The sequence below is a fragment of the Corvus brachyrhynchos genome, unplaced genomic scaffold (assembly GCF_000691975.1).
Source record: "Corvus brachyrhynchos isolate BGI_N302 unplaced genomic scaffold, ASM69197v1 scaffold542, whole genome shotgun sequence".
In the NCBI taxonomy this organism is placed as follows: Eukaryota; Metazoa; Chordata; class Aves; order Passeriformes; family Corvidae; genus Corvus; species Corvus brachyrhynchos.
The window spans coordinates 29404-53977 of NW_008236766.1; the positions used below are offsets into that span (position 1 = coordinate 29404).

The 24574-nt window shown below is 40.0% G+C and overlaps 1 long non-coding RNA gene across 1 annotated transcript in view; it reads right to left on the reverse strand.

Annotated features, from left to right (window-relative positions):
* LOC108444952 overlaps window positions 1-24352 on the reverse strand; it is a 40837-nt gene extending 16485 nt beyond the window's left edge. Inside the window, exons 1-2 of the long non-coding RNA XR_001859672.1 lie at window positions 24039-24352; window positions 17895-18616 (exon numbers count right to left, since the gene is read on the reverse strand). This is a non-coding gene — a long non-coding RNA (uncharacterized LOC108444952). The remainder of the gene's footprint in view (window positions 1-17894; window positions 18617-24038) is intronic.
* Between the last annotated feature and the right edge of the window lie 222 nt (window positions 24353-24574).

Sequence of the window (24574 nt, forward strand, 5' to 3'; positions counted from 1 at the left end):
CTGAGTTTTCCCTCATCTCTTCACAGAGAAATCTTCCCTTCCCCTGGGCCAGGCTGTAGTGGGCCACTCCCACCAGCAGTGACAACACGGCCAAGTTGGCCTGATAATGTGGCCATACTGCTGCCAAGAAAATACAAGAGCAACGATTGGAAGGAATGATTTGGCCTAGGATGAGTCACTTGACATCATCTCCTCTCAGATGGTGCAGGCAGGAATGTTGATGCTCACAGCTCCTGTCCTCAGCCCCACTTCCTAGCCAGTCCCTGCTGTCCCAAGCAGGGGCCCTGTCCATACTGTGCACAACTTTCTCCAGTACAAGGACATAACTGCTACAAATAGACCTGATTTGCAAGTGTTATTTACAAAGCACCTGAACATCCTTCACATGTAAGTGAAATTATACCAAAATACAGTGCACAATTTCACTCCACCTGAGGCAGGTGCGCTGCATTTGCATCAACATCACAATTCACGGACATTAAGGGTCAGGCACACACATCAGCTGGAAAACAGCACCATGATAAGCAACATGAACAGCCCGTCTCTGCTCACATAATATCAAGCCCTGCTTAGTTTTGTTTTGAGCCCTTTTTCCTCTCAAAACCCTTGACATTGTTTTCTAGCTGAAGTAATACTTAGATAAATAAAAAACCAGGCAACATTTCCACATGTGATATTGAGTATGTCACCCTATAACAGCACTTAATTTCATAATTTGTACATGTTTAGATTTAAAAATTATATGCAGAGTATTTTTAATATAACCAAACACAAGGTACAAAAACTCCCTGAGGGTTTCCAGGTCTCCCACAATGTCAGGAGCTCTTTAATACATCTCCATAGAAGTGGAAGTCCAGAAACTTTTTTTTACATTTTCACAGCAACCAAAGGTCATCTTCATTTCACAAGTCCCACAGATGTTCTCCAAAGGAAAGGAGCTAGAAATGGGAGAAGCAAGAGCATTCAAACACAAAAAGAGTGCAAGAAAATAGATTTAAAAGAAAAGTCTCCTCTGGGGAGGCACTTTCATTGAAAATGACCATGTAAATAAAGAAGATGCACCATGAAAAGTCCCGTTGTATCTCATGCTTAGGACATCAGTCTGTACTGGAGACAGTAAGTCCCTGGCATGGGGCAGTGTTTCAGCAATGATGAGAGCACATTTCAGACACAGCACAGTGTCACATTTTGCAATTCATGTTGGCTGAATTTTTCTTCTGTAAATCAACATAATTTGGCTCTTTTAACATTCCTCTTACTTTTCCTTCATTTAATGATTTTTCCAGAAGTGCTTAAAATCAAGGATGTTATAAAACCTGGCATATGAAACCTCAAATTCCTATAAATAGATGAATATCCCATTTTCTGGAACTCTAATCAGCTTCCACTTTTTATTTCACCTCTATTAGATGGCAATCTCAAGAGCATTTTTACAACTGCTGAATATTCATTGCTACTTTTTTCTTTAAAGAAATTCTATTGATTAACTGATTTTCTAGCTTACATCAAAGTGCAGGTCCCAGCTAAAAAAAAAAAAAAAATAATGTGGGTATAAAAGTAACAAAGTTTATACCTCATAAGTTGGAAAGATGACAGAATTTCAACAGCAAGTCTCAGTTTGAGAGATGAGTAAAGCTCTGCACCTCACTGACTCTACACTGGTATCTAACAGTGCCATGCATCATGACCTTATTCTAATATTTCTAGGGAAATCCAACTTTTTATCCACCTCATGTTCCCCAATCTACATTTTCCCTGGATGAGAACCAATGTTTATATTAAATAGCTGCTCTACTGCTGGATAGCATGGACACTTGGAGAAAGCAGAGAGGATGGAGCTCTGCAGGTACGCACACACCACAGTTTTGTCTCCCACTCTGCTGCCAGCAATTGCTCCTCTGACCACTTCCAGCTGTCAAACCCCCTCACCAGCACTGCAACAGCAATCTCAAGAGCAGCATCTGCCTTGGGTCTGCCCACACTCCACTGCAGCCATGCCAGGGAGATGAGCAGCACCGACTCAGGGCTGAAGGCAGCACTGGGAGCCCTGTCCCATGCTCAGTTGTCAAAGTCTGCACTCACCTTTTCACTTGCAAGTCCATGACAATGTGAGATCAAACCAGACTCGCTCTTTGTTCACAGCCGTGTTCATACGAGAACTTTTATATAAAAATCAAAGGGACAAAAGTCTCCCACACAACACACACCTAAAATACTGTTACTTCAGCTGTGCCTTGGCAAAAAGCCTAGGCAGCAGCAAAATTTTTCCCTTTAGCTAGCAAACAGACCCCATTTTCCTTTTTACTAGGGCCCACATCCGTATAATCAACTATAGTTTTGGTATCAGCATTTATAGGTTTCATATGGCAAACCACTTCCTCAGTACAGACACAGTTAGTATATTTTCTCATTTTCATTTGGCAGAATAGTTGTGGACTGTGGGAGAGAGTAAGCAGAAACTGTAAGGGACAGAAATCAGATCTAGAAAAACCAAAGTGCGTTTCTTAAGATGAGAGATCAAATATGCAAAAATCACTACACAGAGTGTTTCAAGCTCACTTTCTGCCTTTCCTTTCTCAGTGTAGCTATTGCAGCCACTCAGACCTTCCTGGCAGGATTTCATGTGGATGTGTGCAAGCATTGTGTGTAGAGGGACTAAAGTAGCCACATCACCATCTTCACTACTACAGCAAAGAAAACCAAAGTTTCCAGCACAGGCTAGGTATTCTTCTATCTTCATTTTCTTTCTGTTCTAAACAGCTTAGAAACAAATCAAAACTTAACCCTGTTCCAACAGGCAGGGAGTAAATTTGTCATTTCAATGTTATATTTGAAACAGGAGTTCCAGAATCCAATACACACTCTTCAGGCTCCAAGACAAAGACTGACATTAAATACCATGGCTTTAAAATAAAATAAACCCCCAGTCCTCAGCCTGAGCTAGTATTAGTGACTGCAGACTCCCAGGAGCTGGCTTTTGCCTCTAACAGTTTACACATCAATGTGTGAACTGGTACTGATAAAGACACAAGTTCAAAAAACAGGAGCACACGTTTCAGTCTGTCACTGCTGTGGCAGGGACTGACGTCAATCCTTTCATCTGCCTGCTCCATCACACAACATCAAAATGATTTTTTGTGACACATTGTGAATACTTCTTTTCAAAAAAAACAATCAACCACCCATCCTGAAACACTTCACCTGGCCTGTAACAAACAGCAGCCGGAAAAAATTAAATACCAAAAGGTAAGTCCATTGTTGGTACAATCAAACACTTCCAACTCCCTTTCACTGGGGCTGGAAAGGCATGCTCAAATCCTATATGCAGTGTATGCTTACCAGTACAGTTTCTTTAGATGAAGAAAGCTCATGTTTCAAAATTACTCAGATCATGATCTTTGAGAACAAATTGACCTAGTTTTAATTATTTGCAGGCTGGACTCTCAACAGGTTGGTTTTCCCAACTGCAGTGCCTGGGAAAGTGTATAACCCAGCCAGCCCTCAAAGACTTCCCCACAACAGTTTCTAATGGTTTGTTTCTGATTACAGCAAAGTTCTTGTGTAGACATTTTCCACCTGTTTAATCTGTTGGTGGCACTCCATCTGTCTTTTGAAGATGGTTAATGATCAACAGGCCACTTCATTCTACTGAACAAGTCTTAAAATATTTTTTTCCTCCACATGCCAGTAGGCCTCATAAAGCAGATGCTGAAGAACAAAAACCCTCAAGAAATCAGATCAGATTCAAAGGATCAGATTTTAAAATTAAGAAGCATCACAAAAAAAAAAAAAAAAATCAGAAATATTTTCCAAATTTGCAAACACTCATTTTCTGGGTAAAATATGGACTCCAGAATAAATACAAAGCTCACATCTGACATATGAACTAAAAAGTTACTTTTCCGAAGTAAAACTGTGTTCTGATATAGATTCATTATGAACATAACCTACAGTGGATAAACAGCTTCTGTTTTACTGGAGGACAGCATGGATATCAACAAAAGAGAGCAATCATGGAGCAGTGCCAGCTTTCACCAGCTGAAAATATGGCTCACTCCTTTTGCTATAGAGAATTGGAATCTAAAAATACTGTGCTATGGTCCATTATTTTATTATAAATTTACAGCTATTCTACTTTCTCTGAAATTTTTACACTCTGCTCTGAAGTAGGCAACAAACCAGAATTCAGCACATGCAACACAGCAAACTGCAGGGAAAATGCAGCACCTCTGGGTACCACTGCCCCACACACTCAGTGTGCTCAAGGTACACTTCCTTTCCCTTGTACACTGGTTTTATTTTGCAGCATTGGACCAGTAAGGGAAAATGAAAAGCTGCTTTCCTGTACGATCAGCATAGTCGAAAAGTATATGACCCAGAAGGATAACATTTATATTCTGTAAATATTAAGAATTTATCAATACCAAGCTAGTTTAAAAAAATCGTTTGTTTTCACTATTAAATAAGGTACATGAAGAATAATTTTTAAATCAAAATTATTTGAAAAGATGTCATAAAGCAGAAAAGCATTTAGCTGCTCTTACAAAAATTTTGCAACTTTATCCATAACTTGTAGGAACGAACAATTTATTGTGAGCTGATACTAAAAGAACTTAGACCACACAAAACTTATTATTAAAATCAACTGATATTTCATTAGTTAAAAGAAAAATTAATTACCATCATAATTAAAATAAACTGACTTAAGGAAAACAAAGAACAAATATTCTTATTACTGTGAAAGAAGGCAATGTTCATTTCCAGTCAAAGACTGAGATTTTTATTCTGGCATTCACTTCACCTTGTAACAGTTACAAGAATATTTAAGTCCAAGAAATATAAAAAGTAAAGACATGAACCAAAAGATGAATAAGAAAAAATCCTTCCCTTTTAAACCATAAACTGTTCCTTCAAATTATGTGACTAAAGAAATGCTCATAATTAGGGCTTGAAAGTATTTTTCAAAACTATAAATCGTGACTAGCAAAGAAGGCAGCACACTAATGCAATCTAGATGTAAAGTTCAATTTGTTTTACACAGCACAGCAGCACATCTTAGTACTTAGACATGACATTTACTTTTCTGTCTTTTAATCCATCCCAATAAACAAGCAAACGTTTATCCCATAAGGCACTTTTTCAAGTTCTCTATAGGACTGTTGAGTGCATTCGTGCCTGCTGCACGCCTGCAGAGTGGAGGGCTGGAAAGCAGTAAATGCTTTAGCCCTGCACAGATAGTTTGCACTCACACTGCATTGAGTGCAGAAACTTCTCATGAGAAAAAAAACCAACAAAAAACCAAACAAAAACCAATAACAATAATTTTTAAAAACTGCCACATACATATTGCCCAAGACACTTCTACATCTCCCACGTGCTCCCCCTTCAGTAACCTGAACAAAGACAAACAAGCAGAGCTAATGTCAAAGAATTGCTCCAAGAGACCTTTACCATCATTGAATTAATAGACTCACCAGGAAGGGGGTGGATGGTGCAGGGTTCTACTTATTTCACAGTTCTTGTGAATACTGGCCTACCTGCAGACTTGGATACCACCATAGATTCAGATCATTAACCAAAGCCTTGACCAGCAGCTGACATAATGCTGAAAGTAGACTTAATTCCTTTTGCTTCCACTGGAACAAGGAGTAAAAGCTGAGATCACGTTTCATTACTAGAATGGAATTTTTGGAAGAGAAATGAAAGGGCAAATTCATCCCTTTGGAAAACCTTTGCAACCTCAAGATAATAGTCAGGTCTGGGATGTGACTGAGGCAACCAGTATCATATTTTGGGGGCCAGCTTATTGGGTATGCTTCTGTAATTACAAGTTTAAATCTAACCAGCTGGAGGAACAGCAGTAATAGTGCTTATTTCCAAAAGATCTGCATTTAAATACTTTTCTTTTTTCTAGTAAGTAAAATTCTTTATGAAATCATGTCCTCTATGGTTTTTTTTGCTTGTCCCAGTTTTCAATATTGGAAACTGCTGAAGTCCATCTCAGGCAGACAGAGAACCTACAGCTGGAACACCCCCCTTCTGCACTGAAAAACTGCTGTATTCTCCCTCCTTTCAAGCCAAGAGACCCTCAATCAATGTGAAAAATCTGTTTTAGAGGAACAGCAGGAAACCTGCAAGCTACAATAGTGCAAACTGGGCAACTACAGTCCAGGTCCTGCTGCCTGAATCATGAGAGCTCTCCCAGCCTTCCTTCAGCTTTCTTCTCATCAGCCAAAAGAAACATATGCTGTTCTATGCTGTAAAGTCATTTAATTCAGCTAGTTTTGGCAAACAACTAACATCTTTTGAAAAATGCATTGCATTCAGTATTTGCCATCCAGTCTCCCAATTCCTTCTTCGATAATATACAACAACAGCATGAAGAAACTTCACAAAAGGGAAAGGTATCATCACCAGAGAAACACAAAGACGTGCAATGTAATCATGAAACATAAGCAGAATCAAGCTCAACAGCACTCATTTTGTAGAACTAATCCATCATTTATGATGGTTTGCTGTTAAGTGTGAGTTCTTACAGCTCAGATAAGCTGAGCTCAGCTGAGCTGTTGCTAGACGTGCTTTATCTTTGCCTCCATGCTAAGTGCAAATATAGCTCTCAAAATCACTTTTTTTTTTTTTTTGGCAGGCCAGAAAACAAATAAGTGCTTCTCTGTGATGGCTTGTTTGACAAGACTGCAATTTTTTCTCTGGACAGCCTCAAAGCTGTGCAAGAGGTGTATTTTTCATCAGTATTAGTTTTGCAGGGTTTATTGATTGGTCTCTCTTTTTTTTCCAAGCTCTTTAAACATGTTTGCATATCTAGTAGGAAGAAAATGTAGACTCTTAAATATTATAAAACCCAGTGAATTCTTTCAAGCACCAAAAGAAGCAGGAACTACCAATAGGGAAACAGTATAACCATCTTACATAATTTTTTAAAAAGCTGCAAATTCAAAGAAATTCTTGCTATAACTTATGCTGCTTAATGTGCAAAGATATTTAAGGTTTCAGTCCTGCCAGGATCCCAATCCAGCAAACTACTTAAGGATGCTCATATGAAACAAAATGAAAAATCTGACAAGTTTAAAACCGGACACCTGTTGAAATGCTTTGCTACATTAGGGCCAGCAGCCTCAGCACTTCCCAGACAAGCTGCTTGTGAGTCTTCACTGAAATCGGTTGTGTTTTCCTTTGACACTTGCCTTTAACTCCCCCAGACACCCCACGGTTTGTGCATGTGCTACCTCTGGCTTGTCTCAGCACAGCTGCTGTTTCACCATTGACATGCTTAGAGTACCAAGGTTTCTAAGGCTTTGACACAACTCTTGAAGACATTCAAGAGAAATCTGGTACAGAAACTCCTAGTAACAGCAATACTGAATAGAACATGCCCCTCATGCAATAGCTTAGATTCAGAACGTTGTTTTAATGCCTCAGAGGGGATGGCTGCATAGCCCACCTACCTTAAGGTCTACATGGAAGCTATTGCCCCCAGTAGCTCATTTGGAAGTGACATGCTTTCCATGACATGGGATTTCTCTGCTTAGAGCACAAGTTCCATTCTGTCACTGGTTCTTGTGCAGCCCAGTGAGTCACTCACACCCTGATTCTGCAAAATACACGTCTAGCCAGGAAGATACAGAGTGTGTGCTTAAAGCCAAACCATTTCATTAAGGCTTGAGCATGTTCTTTGTCAAATAAAGCAAGTTTCTGCCTTGCAGAAATAACCACATTCCTCTTCACATTCCTTGCTTTGCACTATTCCTTTATCTTCCAATAACCCTAAGCAATCTAGCTCTCTGCTGCCAGAATTGATAGGGACACTGGACACACTCAAAAACCTGTATTTTCTGGACTAGATGGGAACTCATCAAGTGGAAAAAATTTAATAGCTCTGAGAAAAAATTTCAGTCTATTTTATCCTCTACTGTGTGAACATAACTCTCAGTTAAAGACCATTAAGGTAAATTGAATAAGTCTAAAATGTGAAAATTTGGCCAACACTTTTTTTTTGACAAATTAAATACATACAGATTGTAGCTGGCAATCTATTTCCAATGATAAAGTAAAAGACACAGAAATGGGCTGTACAGACCTTTCACAGCTTTCAAATTCAAAACAAAATACACAGCCACTGAGTTTTTAGACATATGTCTCAATGAAGAAGCAGTACCAAAAATAATGTAGTTGTAGGCAAACAATGGTCTTGCAAATGACAACATGGATTCATGTAGAAAAAAATAACACAAGTGGAGAGGATTTGTGAATAACAAGTTGAACAAGGAACAATGATATCACAACTCAAGCTCAGATAAAAATTAGTTTATCATTTAGGGAAAAAAAAGAAAGGAAAACCAAGAAAAGAGAACAAGGGTAGAAAATAAAGGCTGCTTTTGGTTATATGCAAGTTTGTTTCATTCTTTACCAATATCCTAAAGAGTCTGTGCACATACTGTCCTGTTTTTGGTAAAAAGAGGTGATGCAAGAGCTACATATCTGTGGGAAAAGACTGTTCAAACACATGAACACTGTGTCAGCACACTGTGGGGGTGACACAGCATGGTGGCTCACAAGCATATGCAACTTAATCAGTCAGCTTCTGCTCCCCATACAGAAATTACTGGCACAAATGGATATTTTGAACATCAAAATTGAAAACCCACACTGTGATTTGAAAGGCAGTTTACTAGGAAAACAATATTGGTAGGATGTAAAATTGTATCCCTCATTTTAATTAAAATAGAAAGAAAAAAGATATTCTTTATCAAGTGAACCTACCAACTTCTTGTCAACACAAGCACTTCATTCCTCACCAAAGTTTTGTTGGACCAGGGTATATTCCTTTGATACTGCAGTGTTAAAAAACCTACCTGGATCTAATGACATTACTACCTGTAATTTCTAGTGGCACTTTAAAGGCTGGACTTTCAAGGTGCTGTTGCAGAAAAGTATAAGTTACAGCCACATACAGTGAGACACAACAAGTTTCATACCAGTATTTTCAGCTTGTGAACTGATACTGATCAGCTCTGAACTGTGATGGATCCCTGTCAACTGAGCTGACTTGCACAGAACTTTGGCCACCTGCTCAACATTTAAACAATCTCACTGAAGACCCATTCTGCATCACTTTTTTACTTCAGAAGAGTATTTTGGACAAACCATAAACAATGAGTGTTTTCCCACTATTTCCTTATATTTTAGTGTATATATTTAGTGTATTTAGTACATTTATATTTAGTGTATTTACTGTATTACTGGTTTTGATCTATTTGCATAATAGTTGAGGGCAACACTACAAAATAGTGCTCACAGTCCAAGGAGAGACTGCACCCAACTACCATAAGAATCAGAGCCACATCTGGCTACTTTTTGTTTTAAAGGGGTATGAGAATGAGCATAGCTACTTCTTGGGCTCATTAAAGGCAATGCCTCATCTTTCTTAGCAGATTAAACTGAGAGTAAAAGGCAGAGGAGGGCTTTGTTCACTCTACACACGCTGTGTACTTGTGCAGAAAGGCAAAATCTGATTGTTTTAGTAACACATTGAAGGTTACTGCCCTCCCTGATATCACACTGCCTGCTCAAACAAGCAAGGTTACTGTCAAACTGAGACATCAGACACTTGTGCTAAGTTTATCAAGCAGAAAACCTTTCTGATGGCACCAAGAGAGCTTTTATCCATCCAAGATATTAAAGGGACTACAGATATTTCATAGAATCATCAAGGTTGGAAAACACCTCCAAGATCATGAAGTCCAACCCTTGATCGATCACCACATTGTCAACTAGACCATAGCACTAAGAGCCACATCAGTCATTTCTTCAACACTTCCAGGGATAGCAACTCCACCCATTCCAAACACTCAACCATTTCAGTGAAGAAATTCTCCTGATGTCCAGCTTGAACCTCCCCTGCTGCAGCCTGAGGCCATTTCTTCTCATCTTGTCATTAGTTGCCTGAGAGAAGAGACCAACCCCACATCTCTTCTCAGGTGGTTGTAAAGAGCAAAAAGGTCTCCCCTGAGCCTCCTCCCAGCTCCCTCAGCCATTCCTCACAGGACTTGTGCTCCCTACCCTACACCAGCTCTGTTGCCCACATCTGCAGAACTGAATCTATTTTCACTCATAATTAGATTTCTACTAGACTTTTCATCATTTTGTGATTAATTTATCTAACTGGCCATCCACTAATTTTTTATAAATATATTAAGAAACCATTGTGCATTTAATTACTTCTCATGTGAACATATCATTAACCACACAAACTAAAATCCAGAGTAAATCTCTCTTTTCAAGGTGTTGTCACCTTCCATGGCAACACTAAAATGGACAACATTATAAAATTTAAGTTTTAAACTGTATCCTGTTTTTCTCCTATTAATACCCGACAGGTGCATGGAGTACAGGCACTATTCAGACCACCATTTAGACAAAACAAAAAGTCAGCTTTTACAAGCCCTGTATGAGGGGCTGCTTTATGTGATTTATTACAGCAGAAGCCACATAAAATGCAGTGTGTGGTCTTTGGGAGAGAAGGCCTTAGGTAGTGATGCTGCAGCAGGAAGGTTTTGCAGCCTTCCCTCCACCAGACGAGAGCAAAGCCATGGATCAGACCAGGACAAGCAGAGTGAATACAAGACAGGCCTCTCCTGAACTCCAAAGAACTCTGAGGAGGAGACAAGGCTTCCTATATTAAATGGGCTGCCAAACAGTGATGTCAGCCAAGCTTTGGGATTGTATTTCCCTGGGTCTTTTTAATCTCTTCCTCACCAAATCAACACTACATTGTTCAACAATAAACACAGCTGATTCCATCCTTTATGCAGAATGAAGCAAGTGTTTACCAGCTGTCTCAAAGTCATGAAAGAGCAAAAAGAAAAACTGAAGTATTTGGCCATCCTAGTACATCAAACCATCAAAGCATTAGAACAGGTTACACTTACTTCTATGTTAATGTTAAAGAAAAATAAACTAACAGTGACCTTGGACTACATTTATATAATAAACAATTAATCTACATACCTGTAAAAAGTTGGTCATGAAAAAATTGACTTGACAGATTAGCTCTACAAGAATAGAAAGCTGTCATACTTAAAGGCTGTAACATAGTTCTCCCCCACAGCTTCTGGCAAAGGAGAGACTGACACAACTTTTCAACATCCCTAGTTAATACATTGGCAAAAGGCAGAAGAATTTATATGCCTCTTGTGAAAGGTTTCCTTAAAATTGCATCTATTTTTGCAGCACATCTTATAAATCCAAATCCATCTGCAAATATCCCTCAGTTTCCAGAGCACTGAAGCCATCAGGAACTCAGCTCATCTGAGACCAATGACGAAAATCCCTGCCTTCCCACGTGCTCTGTGTCATATGCAGATTGCAGATTGCCTGAAAAAATAAATAGCAAACCCCTGACAAAAAGGCAAGGTAGGGATTTATTCTTGCTTTGCTTGTAGGTACCACATATTTGAGCTTGAACTCCAAAAATTCCAGTAAGCCAAAGAGCAAATCAGAACAAACAAATCAAGCACAGCACTGTTTTCCCAGGCCTGCCACAGCGAACCTGCTCTTTTAGCAGTTCCTGTAGGAAGTGGTTTCCTTGCACATTGGATTTAATTTCAAATGTTTGAGACCATTGCCTACTTAGAAACACTTTTTGGTCTTTCTTGACTCCTGGATCACGTTCTCATGTGTGCCTCAGACTACATGAGGCTTTGGGTATTCACTAGTTTATTTTTGCTGTAATTTACCTTGTATTTACCCTTCCTACCTACATGTTTAAATCACTTAAGAATGAATAGCCACAAACCTTCCTAGGAAAGGCATTACAGTATGTGCTGTGAACTAACTTTTCTCATCAGACACTTATGAAAACCTGGCTCCACAAGAACACTTATCAGAGAAACCCGTGCCACAGCCATTTCCTCCTCCTGAGGATGCACATAATTGTGGTATCTGAGATAATGCTGCAAGCATGGAGAAATGTTAACTTTTGAAATGGAAAAATGATAGTTTGTACAGTAATTGCAGGCTATCATAAATGCCAGAGTTACTTAACTGCAAGACAGAACAAAGGCTGGCCCCAGTTTGAGGCAGTTAAACTCCACAGCAATCAAAATAAAAATAAAAAGTCTTTGACACAAATGTGTTTTTTTGTTTTTTACTGGAAACTGTGAAGCAGTTCAGCCTCAATAAATCAGAGGTTGAGCCAAGCCAAACTACAGGTCTCCCCTCCAAGAAGACCCTGCCCTGGGGGCCTTCGGGCTTTCTGGGAAGGGAAAAAAAAAATAAATAAATAAAAGATGAACATCCACAAACTTAAATATTCTTTCCAGAAATACCAGCCATCAGCCAGGTCAAAGGGAGTCAGGCATTGCTTTGCAGAGACCTGGAGCCATGACAGAATTCGTCTGGTATTTCAGATATGATCTCATCACCACCCATGGGCACTTCGTTTGTGGAATCAAATGCGCAACAAGTAATGAACATATCGATTTGGCAAATAGAGTTGCACGTCAGTATTTCTCCAAAATCTAGAGTTATAGTTACTTATATCTAGTATATGCAACAACTAATAAAGCCATTGAGCTACTACAGCCTGAAAGCTCAAATAATACTTTTAAAACACTGAGATGGGTCAGTTGCCTCCTTAAAGCAAATCCCTCTTTAGCAATATTTTTCAATTTTTGCCTCCCTATCTCATTTTCTTCAAACCAATTACCACTGTGCCCATTCCTTCAACTTATTTTGGAGGTACCTACGCTGTGAGAGGGGAGAGAGAAGGAAAAAAAAAGAAGTGTTTTAAATTGAAAAAATCTTTATAAATCTTGAATACATTTTTAACAAAAACTTGAGGCAGTGTGAAAAAGTCTTTATGTATTATACTTTTATAGGAACTTTTCTCCCCAGGTTAGTTCTTGTTATTAAAGAGTTCTAGCTCCTTACTCTTTTCCCCCTTCTCCTCTCCTTTCTGACACACTGTATTCACCTTTGAAAGGAATTGGGAATTTTGAGCCCTTTCCATACCTGGTGTGTTAGCTGCTACAGACACCTTTCATTAGCAGACAACATAAATGGTACTTGAAGCCATAATGGTACAAAACAATATTCTAAAGGAACAATTTATTCATGCGATAAGAAGTGCCTCATTTATTTTCCATAGAAATAGATTTGATTAATTTATTTTTTCTATTTTGAAAGCTCAGTTAAGCTGTGGTCTGCCTTTGACAAAATGGTACAGAGATTCGCAATACTATACAAAGTTTTTGTTTGGTTTATAATAAGTTTTATTTACTACTGTTTTATGATGTAGTTTGTTGTGCTCCAGTTTTGAGAGGGACAGTTTCCGTTTTCTGCTGAAAATAGAAACAAATAATGAGACTTCCTAGCTGGATCCAAAAAAATGCGAGATTCAAGAGAAAAGCCAAAATTATCTCATTAAGTGCAAGAGCTGTCGACTAGGATCATAAAGGCAGAAACCATGAAGAGGAACTCAAGGTATAGGGAACCTGATTAAATCTAAAACTGTTCTTCTGTCTGTCCTTGAGGCATTATTGCCAGCCTCTGCACAGAAATAACTCCAAAATCTGCCACCAGGTGTTTGTGAAATAACCTCACTCTAGGAAAATGCACATTTTTATAAGTACCTCATTTAGATGGCATGTTTATCCATGGAAACCACCCAGGAACTACGAGAAGGAAAAGAATATTCTTGAATCCAGTGACATTATCTGGATCACATCCTGCCACCAGGTCATTTTTCTGTGTATGTGGGGTTTTAGTGGGAGGTGGAACAGAGCACTAGTCCATGAGCTCTGGCACTGCTCTTGAGCACTGCACAGCGGGCAGCTGCATTCTCACTAAAAGTTATAACTCAAAAGAGGCAAAAATAGTGTTCACTTCAGGCAGCCTATGAGTAGGATCATTTTTAAAAAGCAGTTTATAGGATTCTGAAGTTCCACTGTTCTTTTCACCTCTAGAACAAGGCTTTTGCTTTTCTTCTTTGTCTTAAAATAGCTCCCTAAAGACAACTGAATGAAGAAACTTCATAAAGAAACTAAATTCCTCTCTCATCTATTCATCCAGTAACAAAACAAAATCCTCAGCGCCCAGAGAGCAGCCATCCACCTTTGACTTTAGTTTGGACAAGGACTTGTGCTGCAACCAGAACATTTCTGTCAATCTACATCAAACCCCATCTTGATTATTGCCATGCCCAGATCAGCATCAGAATTAAAGTGGTGGTTTGACTTCCACTCATCACCATGATGGGAGTATGGAAGATCCAGAAGCATTAGAAATTTAAATGATCAAACTGAAAGAGATTCAACACCCCTGTCCTCCCTATTTTTTGTATTTGCCCTATTTTTGTTTTTAAAAAAACGCAGTAGTGGCACATTCATAACTATGACCAAACTGTTTCACCGCTTTTGTACTTTATTATGAACAAGCAACACTAACAGGTGAGTAAAAGACTTCATAGTAGTACTGAAAATTTACAGCATTTCCTCTCTTTGCTTTCATATCTGCACAAAACCCTCTCCATGACACTCAGACTGAGACAATGACTCTATTTTTGTCACATTGCCACCCTTCAAACCAACAAGACACTTACCAGCACTGCAATTTACTGTTACATTGTTTTGGACCTGTGTGTAGTACCCCAGGCCTTTTTCATCATTGACCTTTCTGCAACTTGTGCTGGGTCCTGCAGAATATCGTGAAAATAATTTCATAAATCAAAACTTTTGCTGCAGATTAACAGATCCAACAGGAGATAATCTTTACTGCACACAGCTATTCCAAAGGTCTCAACGGGAAGTTGTACTCTTTTTTGGATCAACAGAGAGTGAGGGCTTGGGGATCATTTTAGAGACAGAAAAGGAAAGCAGATTTGGAGGGCTTAAAAGAAGAAAGTGGGGGAGAGGACAGATTCATACTACTCAGAATAGGAATACTAACTCCAAATTATTTACTAAGGAATTTACACCATCTGCGGTTTGACTGAAACAGCTCTCACAGGTGTTGGCTGTATTAATCCTAACATACACCTAACATTTTCCACTCACACAGTAATTATGAGGCAAGCTTCTTTTTTCATACTCCATTCACCCCTAAAAATAAACCCAGCTAACATGCACACCTATTTCTAGTTGAGCAGAAAAAAAAACCAATTAAAAATCACCCCACCTTCCAAAGCATAGAAAACCAAATGCTAAATGGGATTCAATGCAAATATGCATCCCTTGTTATGACAATAGGTCATTCATTACAAGTTCAGTTGCAGCTTCTAAGTGCAAAGCACATATTGCACATATAGAACATAATCACAATTTTGTCTCCAAATTCTGCATTTCATAGGCAGTTCATTGCCTTTCCATTTATAGAGGACAAAAAAATAGCAGTGAAAGCTTAGAGGACACTTTACCAGGAAGCATACTGAAGATTTATCCCAGCTTCAAACACATTACTAATTTCAAAATTACACTGGACTAAAAAAGCAGTGATTTAGATTTGCCCACCAAATCATCCAGTATTGACTGTCCAGCCAGCTGAGGCTTGGTTTTGTTTCTTTTCTTGTGGTAACTCATTTCCCAAGAGCTGTACTCTTTTGCACAGGTAGTGCCTCTGCAGCAGGACATTCAGGATCATCATACTCAGTGATTGCTATGGATTCCTACCTACAGCATTTTTCTGAAGAATACAGTTAGGAAAGGGAAATGCATTCCTAAAGTTACTAGGCCAGTTAATCCTTAACATATGGAACAGAGAAAGGTAGTTTTCTGTCCGGGAAAGCTTTCTCACAACTGGCTTGCAGAAAGGCTAATGTAAATGATGAGAGTAAGGTGGTGTTCCAGCCAAAAACATTGAGAATATTTTCAGAGACAATTTGAGGATGCTGATGTTTTAAATCCTCTCCTCCAAGGCGTTTTTTTAATGTCCAAGATTATAAAGCCTTAAATCCACATCTAGACCACAAGTTAATAAGAAGGACTCCTATATTTTTATTAATTCATATATGCAGACTACAAGTAGTAAAACCCCTACACCTGGGACAAGAGAAAATTCTGCAATGGATAGGCTCACTGTATGAAAAATGTGCTATATCACGTCAAAATGGGCTTCTTGTTCTAGGACAGAAACTGTCACTTAGGCTCTAAGTAATATAAAGTTCAGAAGAAAGTCTGAGTCCATAAATCACAATTTGATTAAACATCAAGTTTTCAGTGGCCCAGTTTCAGTACTCTCAGAGCATACTGAATTAACTGGCAGCAGAGCCTTATGCCTACACAAGGGAACACTGTACTTTCCTAAGTAACAACTCTCCTCACATCCACAGGGAATGACACGGACCAAGTTTTATCAAAGATAAAAAGTCTGAACCATCTTTTGAATTGTGTGTTGCCTATTTTCCAAATACAACAGCAAGGAATTACACCAAGACTATGAATTACTTGACTTCCCTTAGATGATGAGATCTAACCACAAAAGAACCTGCTGTGTGTTTCTAGGTTTACATCCAAGTGGCACATGCTGAAAGACATCTGTTGCTTACGCATTTTTCAGGCTGATTATCTGTTGTTGTTTCCATATATGTTTGTATAGTCATACACTTATAAACACACTTTTATTTAAAATAAATCCAATCCTAGACCTCTTGAAAATGAAGCTATCCTTTTTTCTTTTTATATAGAAAGTTTTGGCTCATTACCCAGCACCGCTTCCCACCTGGGCAATGGCTTGAACAGACAATGATTCTGTGGGCTCCAGTTCCATTCACTTGAAAAGCCACAAACTTCAGCTGTCTTTGAGAAAGTGAATTATTCAAAGCTGTGTGGCTTAGTGGCTACAGGGTATTTTTTTAGGGTGCAGTATTGCTATGGACAGAAGTTTTGGTGGTAGGTTTGTTTAGGTTTTTTCTGAAGATTAGGTAGCGCCATTTTGTAGTTTTTTGAAGTGGACCAAGGGGAAAAACAAAAACACAAGAAGAAACACTACTAGATAGCAGATTCACCACTCTCTGCAAGTCATAGCCTTAGGAACACATCCAGCAGACACATCCAAGAAAAAATCCAACATAAAATCTGAACAAACAAAGCCAGAACCTCCTCTTTGCAATTTACAGATGCTCATTGCAGAGCAGGGCCAAGCACAGGGTTTTAGATTTGAACTTTTAAAGGCCTTTCCCCACACAAGGGAGGACACATGTATATTTGTCATACATACACAGTTTCAAAGCTCACTCAGCCTGAGGGAAGGTACATTGGATACTTAACTAGATTTAAGTATCTTGAAATCATTCTCAGATATCTATTTCAGTTACTGCAAACACTTAGTTTAGAGTATAAATTAGAGTGCTAATGAAGAAAGATTTTGGCCCTGAGCCTCCAGCCTATGCAGATCATGAGACAAGGACAAGCTAAATGCCCAGAGGAACAAGAGGCAAGTTGTCCTCCCCACTTCTGCAGCCAGGAAGGAAATCCAGGGTAAAGCTTGGGCAGCCTCCTGTAACACACACTAAACAGCTTGCTGTCCCTTAGCCTCTGTTGGCAAAGGCTCCTGTGGAACAGCAGTGACAACAGAAGTTTGAAGAGCTCCTGGGAGGCTGTGCACAGGGAAAGGAGAGCCTGTGGGATGTTACTGCAATGCTGTACCTCCAAACAATACTGAACAAAAGGTTCTGAGCTGCCCTGAGAGCCAAGCAGCCACTACCCTCAGGAGCATGGCCAAGCAGCCTTGCCTCTCCTGCGAAGAGGGGCTGGCTTCACAGAGCTTAACTGCAGAGCCAGCAGGTAATGTTTCACTGTCATCATCTAGCTCCACACACAGCCCTGTTTTCAGCTTCAAAATCCCCACCACAGAGTCAAATCCCCAGAAGCAGCCATACTTACACAACCTCCACGTTCACAGAGATAAACCATGGCCTTTCTCTCATACGTTGGAGCTGCCACTTTCTCTTCCTGTCTCAAGGTGCTCTCCACGGTGGTGGTCAGTCAGTGACATACACTAATTTCCCATTTGTCAAGCACCATTTAAAGCCTGTGCTCCACAAGTTGCTGAATTCAGACACCAGCTTCTGTGTAAAAGGCACAAAAAAAATGTACTCCCCTTAACTTCCACTCTCAAATACTTTCCAAGCTTAGTGGTGTAAATATAACCCACCTGTGCAAGCTGGTGAACAGGCACAGGTTGTGCTTGTCAGCACCAAAAAGCAGTGGAAGGGGAGCAACAAATAAACAGCTGTGACAGAGGAAAGCTGTCCTGCTCGCAATCAAGTCAATGGCAAAACTCCCAACAAGAAGCAGTGTTGCGCCCCGCATTGGCAGCCAAGAGCTCAGTGTAACAATCTTGCTTTTCCTGTGTCTTCCTGTGCAGCTTTCTAAAGGAAAGACATTCCCAGTGTGTTCCTTTCATGGCGTATCCCTTATCTTCTGCCTGGAAACACAAGAAAACTCATTGTGCCCAGACCCTGCGCTGTAAGGCTGATCGTGTTTCAGTACAACTGATAAATAAAGAAAAGCCTTACATGGCAGTCTTCATTCAAGACACTTAAATCTGCAGCTTCAAATCCGCTTTATGCGCTTTCAGTCACGTCAAAGCAAAACGCTTTCCCCTAGAAAAAAAAAGGATGGTAGGAAAAGCCACTGGGTTCTCCTGGCCCATTTAACAAATGAAACACTTACTTTCTGTTTGGTGTAAAGTGACAGCTGGCTTATTAGAACTGACACTGATCCTCCCGAGAGGATTTCAGGGAGCGAGTCATACAGGTGAAGGTCAACACAGCAAAGGAGTTAGATGAAGAGAGGAAGGAAGCCACTTCCTCCTAAGGACAGAAATTAGCTAACAGAAAAGCTATTACTAAAGTGGCCCTCGCACGTTGGAAATACACTACTTGTAATATGTTCTGTTCCCAAGAAATACTTCCAAGACACTTTTTGAATGCAAGTTTTTATGCCTCGTCACCAGCTCGGTGTGCTGCAGTGAGGACCCCAGTGCAGTTTCCACCTGCAGTAAGGGCTCTGTGAGCACAGCTTGCGCCCTGTCACTGTCTGACTGACGCAGTATCAAAGGCAACACATGAAATATTCCTATTTATTAATCATACATCACTTCTGACATATGTGACAAGGATCATTAACATGGGACGACATGTTTTAGAGTGGATGAGACAACAGACACAGCCATACTGCCTGAGTGAGTTTTAACCAGGCACACACAGGCAGCTGCAGATCTTCATGAGTGCTCTGGCTCCCTTAGCAGACCTTCAGCAGGCCAGAGGAATAAAGACTTTAACCAAGGGATGATCAGTTTTTGCCAAGGTTTGTTCAGTACTCCTGCTTTTGCCTCTCCGGGTCTAGCCCTGGAAATGACCTCCCTGCAGCACTGGGGCCTTGGCAGCTGCTGCCTGGAGAAGCAAGATTGCATCCTCACAAGGGGAGACACAAAGCTGGTGAGAGAGGGTGTATCTGGTGCATAGCTGTGGAAAGAAATGGGGGTTTAAACCCTGGCCAGAGTCAGAATTCCTGCCTCAGACAAGGTGCACTGTCTTCCTGTGGCAAATCCCTAATGGGAGATAGAGCCCATGCTGCCCAGATGATCTGATTTTTATTCCTTTTCATGTTTTCTCAGCTGAAATTACAGCAGTGAAACATTTTAACTAGCCCTGCTCCTCTGCACTGAGCAGGGCAGCATATCTCTGTCCCAGCTAACACACAAAGCCAAATCAAGGATTTGGGTGCTGCTCCCCATGGACCTGAGCTGGACAGCCTGACAGCCTGGCATGGGCAAGGCAGGATGGCTGTCAGCCACCAGGGACTGTGCTCCAGCTCAAAGCCAGGGCTGACTTTTTTTGAGAATTCTTGAACTAGGCCAATACCAAATTACTTTTTTGTGAGCCATTCCTTGGGAGCCCTCACAGCCAGTGGGTTTGTTACACCTTTCACAGTTTGAGAGCAAGAGAACAGCAGAAAGTGCTAAGTCCACCCTCAATCAGCACCGCCCCCTCTGGAAAACTCTTACTCTGAATATTTCAGTTCACGTCCAGCACTGGTTTTAACTCCTTCCTAACCAAGAATACAAAAAGCATCAGAGTGAGCAGTTTCTGGCTCTCAGAGACCCATCACCATTTTAGTTTACCCTAAGAATTCTAGAAGTCAGTGACTTCGGATTTGCAAATCGAGGTCACTAAATTAATCTGACAGGTACCAGCATCTCCAGTTTTAATCTCATCCCTCTCCAGGCATGCTTGTATGATACAAGTTCACAGATTTTATTATTATTTCATGTAGATATGACTTACTTAAAATTATGAGGGCTTTTCCTGACCAAGGACAAATTTATGTGACTCTACTAACTACACTGGCACTCTGCCAGGGTGCAGAGTCTGGCGATGTGAGCATTTAAAAACAGCATCATTTCTCTAGAAGTAGCTTTTCCCTGGTCTCTGTTAGATCTGGGGGGGAAAAAAAATCTCAGTAACTCTGAATTATTGCAATTTTGATAAGCTGTAATTCTGGTATCAGAAATTATCATGTGCAGCTCCACATGAAAGAGCTCACAACCACCAAAACAAGATTTTTGTCACTTGAGCTAACTGAGGATGAAGGTGTAAAAATAAGAATGTTTGAGAAGTAAATTTGATTCCACAGGTTTTTTCTGTATGACAGGAGAGGTAGGCAGGTTTAAATTCACAAAATGTTCTAAATTTCCTAGGTGACTTAGAGTGACACAGAGCAGGTGTCTTATCCCAATATGTCTCAATTTTCCCAGAAAAATATGAGTCAGAAATCCACCTTTCCAATTCTCAGTCCTCATGAGAGCAACTGGATTCCAAGGGTACACTCAGAAATATGCAAAGAAAGGCAGGATCTGAGAAAAGTTTGGCTTAGCCCTAAATTTTTGCAGAGTCCCAGAGATCTGCTCCAGTTTCAATCAATAGTTTCAATTCTGATGCTCTGGATTATATCCTGATCTTAAGCACATCTCCATGGAAGACCCCCAAGGAGTAGTTATAGATAATCAAATACATTCCTTAGCTCTACACAGTTTCTGTGAAATAGCACTTGCATACTATTCACAGCTAATATAGAGCGCCCACTCAATTGAATATCGGAGGTAGAAATAAACTAATAGCTAGCTCTAATCTCTTTTAAAGGTCACAAGCCTGCTAAAATGTTTTCAAGCATGAGCCTATCCAAAAGCTGTGGATCTCTTTCCTTCTGCTGGGATCACAGCATGACGTGCTTTCTCTCCCTGCGGAGCTTCACCTGCAGAAGTTCAGGCCTTTCTAGGGCTTTGTCTTTGGAATCTGAGGTCTGCAGAATGAATGTCTTTCACCAGACCATCTGCTCCCTGCTACCTCCCACCCCATGGACCTCTGCAGATGGAGGGTTGGAGTCCAGGAAGCACAGGGGCCATGGCAGGGAAAGAACTGAGCTGCTGTAACTAAGCACAATCCATTTACAAGTCCAATTAGAAAAGTTATGGTTAATCCCCCCTCCTGGGAGGCAGGCAGGCAGGCAGAAGCAAAGAAGAAATCTTGTTTAAGAGATAAGAACAACCGTATCTAATCCCAGCTGAAGTTCTTCCCTTTGTGCTTAGCTGAAGTTACTCCACTGGGTCCTCTGTGTGGCTCTCCCAAACTAATCCAGCCTTCATCTCATGACCTGTGTTACCCAAAGAGACTCTTCCAGTAATCCAGTGCACAGGTACATCCTCTGAATTTCCTTTTGGACAGCACTGTTGCCCCTGACAGTCTCAGAGACCCCTACAAAGGGCTAAGACACCCCCTACACCCTGAAACATTTCCATATGGGCCAGTGCCATGGGTTTTATGGCCCATTAAGACCAGGTAGCTACCTGGGGAGATGACTGAAGAATGAAGAATGGAGTTAATTGGGCCAGGTACACAGGAGGCAAAAGAAAGTTGGCAGGCGGTCGCTTGCTCCACTCTAGCTGATTATCCTGGTAGTAAACCTTGCACTCTGAGACCACATTTGCTTTCCAGGCCCAGGAAAGTATGTGCTTCCTCCTGTGTTCATTAAGTTGGTATGAGGACTGGTACGCAATTCCTGCAGGAAAAATAAAGAACTTTCTATGGCTGTGCCATCCTGTGTGTGCCTTTCCAGCAACTTGCTTCAAGCCAATTTTGTTTCCTCTTTGATCACCAGAACTTTCTGCCAGAAATGACACATTAAGTATTTGGCATTCGAGAAAATAAATAAGAAAGGTCAATGGGTAAAAAACATGTCCACACACAGAATGACAGTCCTGAAGAAACTAGGAGCAATGTCAGTGCCCTCTGGAAAAAAATCACACAGGCCAAAGGATGACTGCCAAAAAATACTAATTTCTTTTATTAGACAGTGCATGTCTTAACCCCATTTTCCTTAATGCTTTAATAGACATTTTACCTCATATGACACTGATGAAAAGTTAAAGCCACCTCCAAGAGTACAAGGGTGTACAAAAGAAGAAAAGAAACACTTTTCCATCTTTACCAAAGGGGAGGAAACAAACCTTTGTTTGTTACAGGTAGTAAAATGCTAAAAATGCATAATCTGTTTTTCAGTCTTCCAAGTATCCTCCCTACATACAGCCAGGTAGACCTACCAAACCCATTAAATATTTCATTTTTGTCTCTTTCTACACATGCAGCACAATTTCAACATCCAACAAAGTATACATTTTTCCTGGTGAGATTTTCAAGAAACAAATTAAAATCAAACTGTCCAAGGACTGGAATCCTGCAACATAAAACTGCAAACATTTTTGAGGTAAATATTATATTCTTGTGTCAGTCAGCTCCAGGGAGATTCATCATACATATTTACCCACAGGGACAGATTTTTGGAATAGCAAACCCCAGATATGTGGGGTTTTACACAATATTATGAAAATTAAGTTAGATTTTATGTTATTCTTGTATCTCTCAGCCTTGACTTTAAACCACATGCTCCATTTAGTTAAAGAAAGAAGGGAGAGAAAAAGCAGAGAACAAAGAGGTTTCCATGAAAATGGCCCTGTTTTAGGAGGAACCTGGTACATCTCTTTTTACACTGCCAACACACTTCCCCACCCTATCTGGACATAAACCACTTTAAACAAAAGCCATACATATACCATTACAGCTTTTTTTTTTTAGTCTGCCTGTAGAAACTGCCACATGTGCAACTGAGAAAAAGTACCTAACCCAGTAATAACTTTTCCTTTCCAAGAGGAAATACTTGCCACAGCGTATGCAAGGTTTATAAATACAGAAAAAAGTTCCTAAAGGCTGAGGTATGTTCACTTTCCACAGGCATCAGATAAGACCATTCACACAAAATGAAGCTATCATTCCAAATAAAGTAGCAACACAAAAATGTACACTGAGATACAGAAACACAAGCCCTGAACAGCAGAAGAAATCATTCAAAAAAGCCGTGTTATCACACACACATTCACCTCCTCTCTTATATTCAAAGCATATGAAAGTTCCAGCCTAAAATGCACTGACAGAAAAAGTTGCTCAACTGCCTAAACTTCACATTTAACACACTCACTGCCTTTACTAAGTGCCTCTATGGGTTTAATCTCACAGACACCTCAGAGGACTATGGACAAATATTATCACCCAATAGCAATTACCATTTCTCCTCATTTTCTTGTTGTATATACCAACAAATATCCTTTCTCTGCTTTTCCAACTGAAGCAGCCAATTACCTGCTGTGCTTGGTAAGCTCCCATCCACATTCCCCAGGAAAAGGATAACGTGCCGTGCAGCACAGTGAGGAGAGCTCGCTCAGATGCAAAATAATTCCCAACTTACCCAAGTAAAGTCTCTCCACTGCATTCGCAGGCTGAGTTCTGTGTTAACTGTATTTATTCACCACTGAAAGACTACACTTTACAGTTATAACCCTGACAAATACTGAGCATTTAAATAATTCTGCTTTTTCTTATCTGCACAAAGGGGTTTTATTCCTCTACCACAGCTGTACACAAAAGAATAGAGTGCCATTTCAAACCAAAACTCTCTGAAGTTACTACTTACCAGCTTGTGATTATATATTCAGTAAGCCCGAAGAGCTGAAAAGATTTTGTTGCAGGAGACAAAAGTTACAAAAAAGCAGGCAGAGTTAACAAAAATGAAGGGAAACTAGCATAAATCCTCTCTTCATTCATCTACTTAAATGTTCCTGAAGAATAGAAAGGACCTTAAAGAAAGTTCTCTCAGCAAAGACTACATCCTCTTGTCAGTCAAACCCTGCATAGTTTCAGCTAGGCATCCGTCCAAAAAGACATGGAATTATTCTATTTTTGTCTCCCAATGCAAGTGGAAACATTTTTACAGATTTGTGGTGAGGATTTCAATTTTTGTAGTGGTCAGCTAGTAGAGGAATGTAATTAAAGACCCTGATAAATGTAAGATAGTCCAGAAAGGAGGAACTGGATAAATTTGGAGATAAATAGCAATTCCATTACAATACAGTCTGATATAAAAGCTCATTAAAAACTTTCAATGAGGTTAAAAATCCAGATGTGTTTTACTGGAAGAAAGTTGTAAAAACCTTTTCTTTTAAAAGAAGA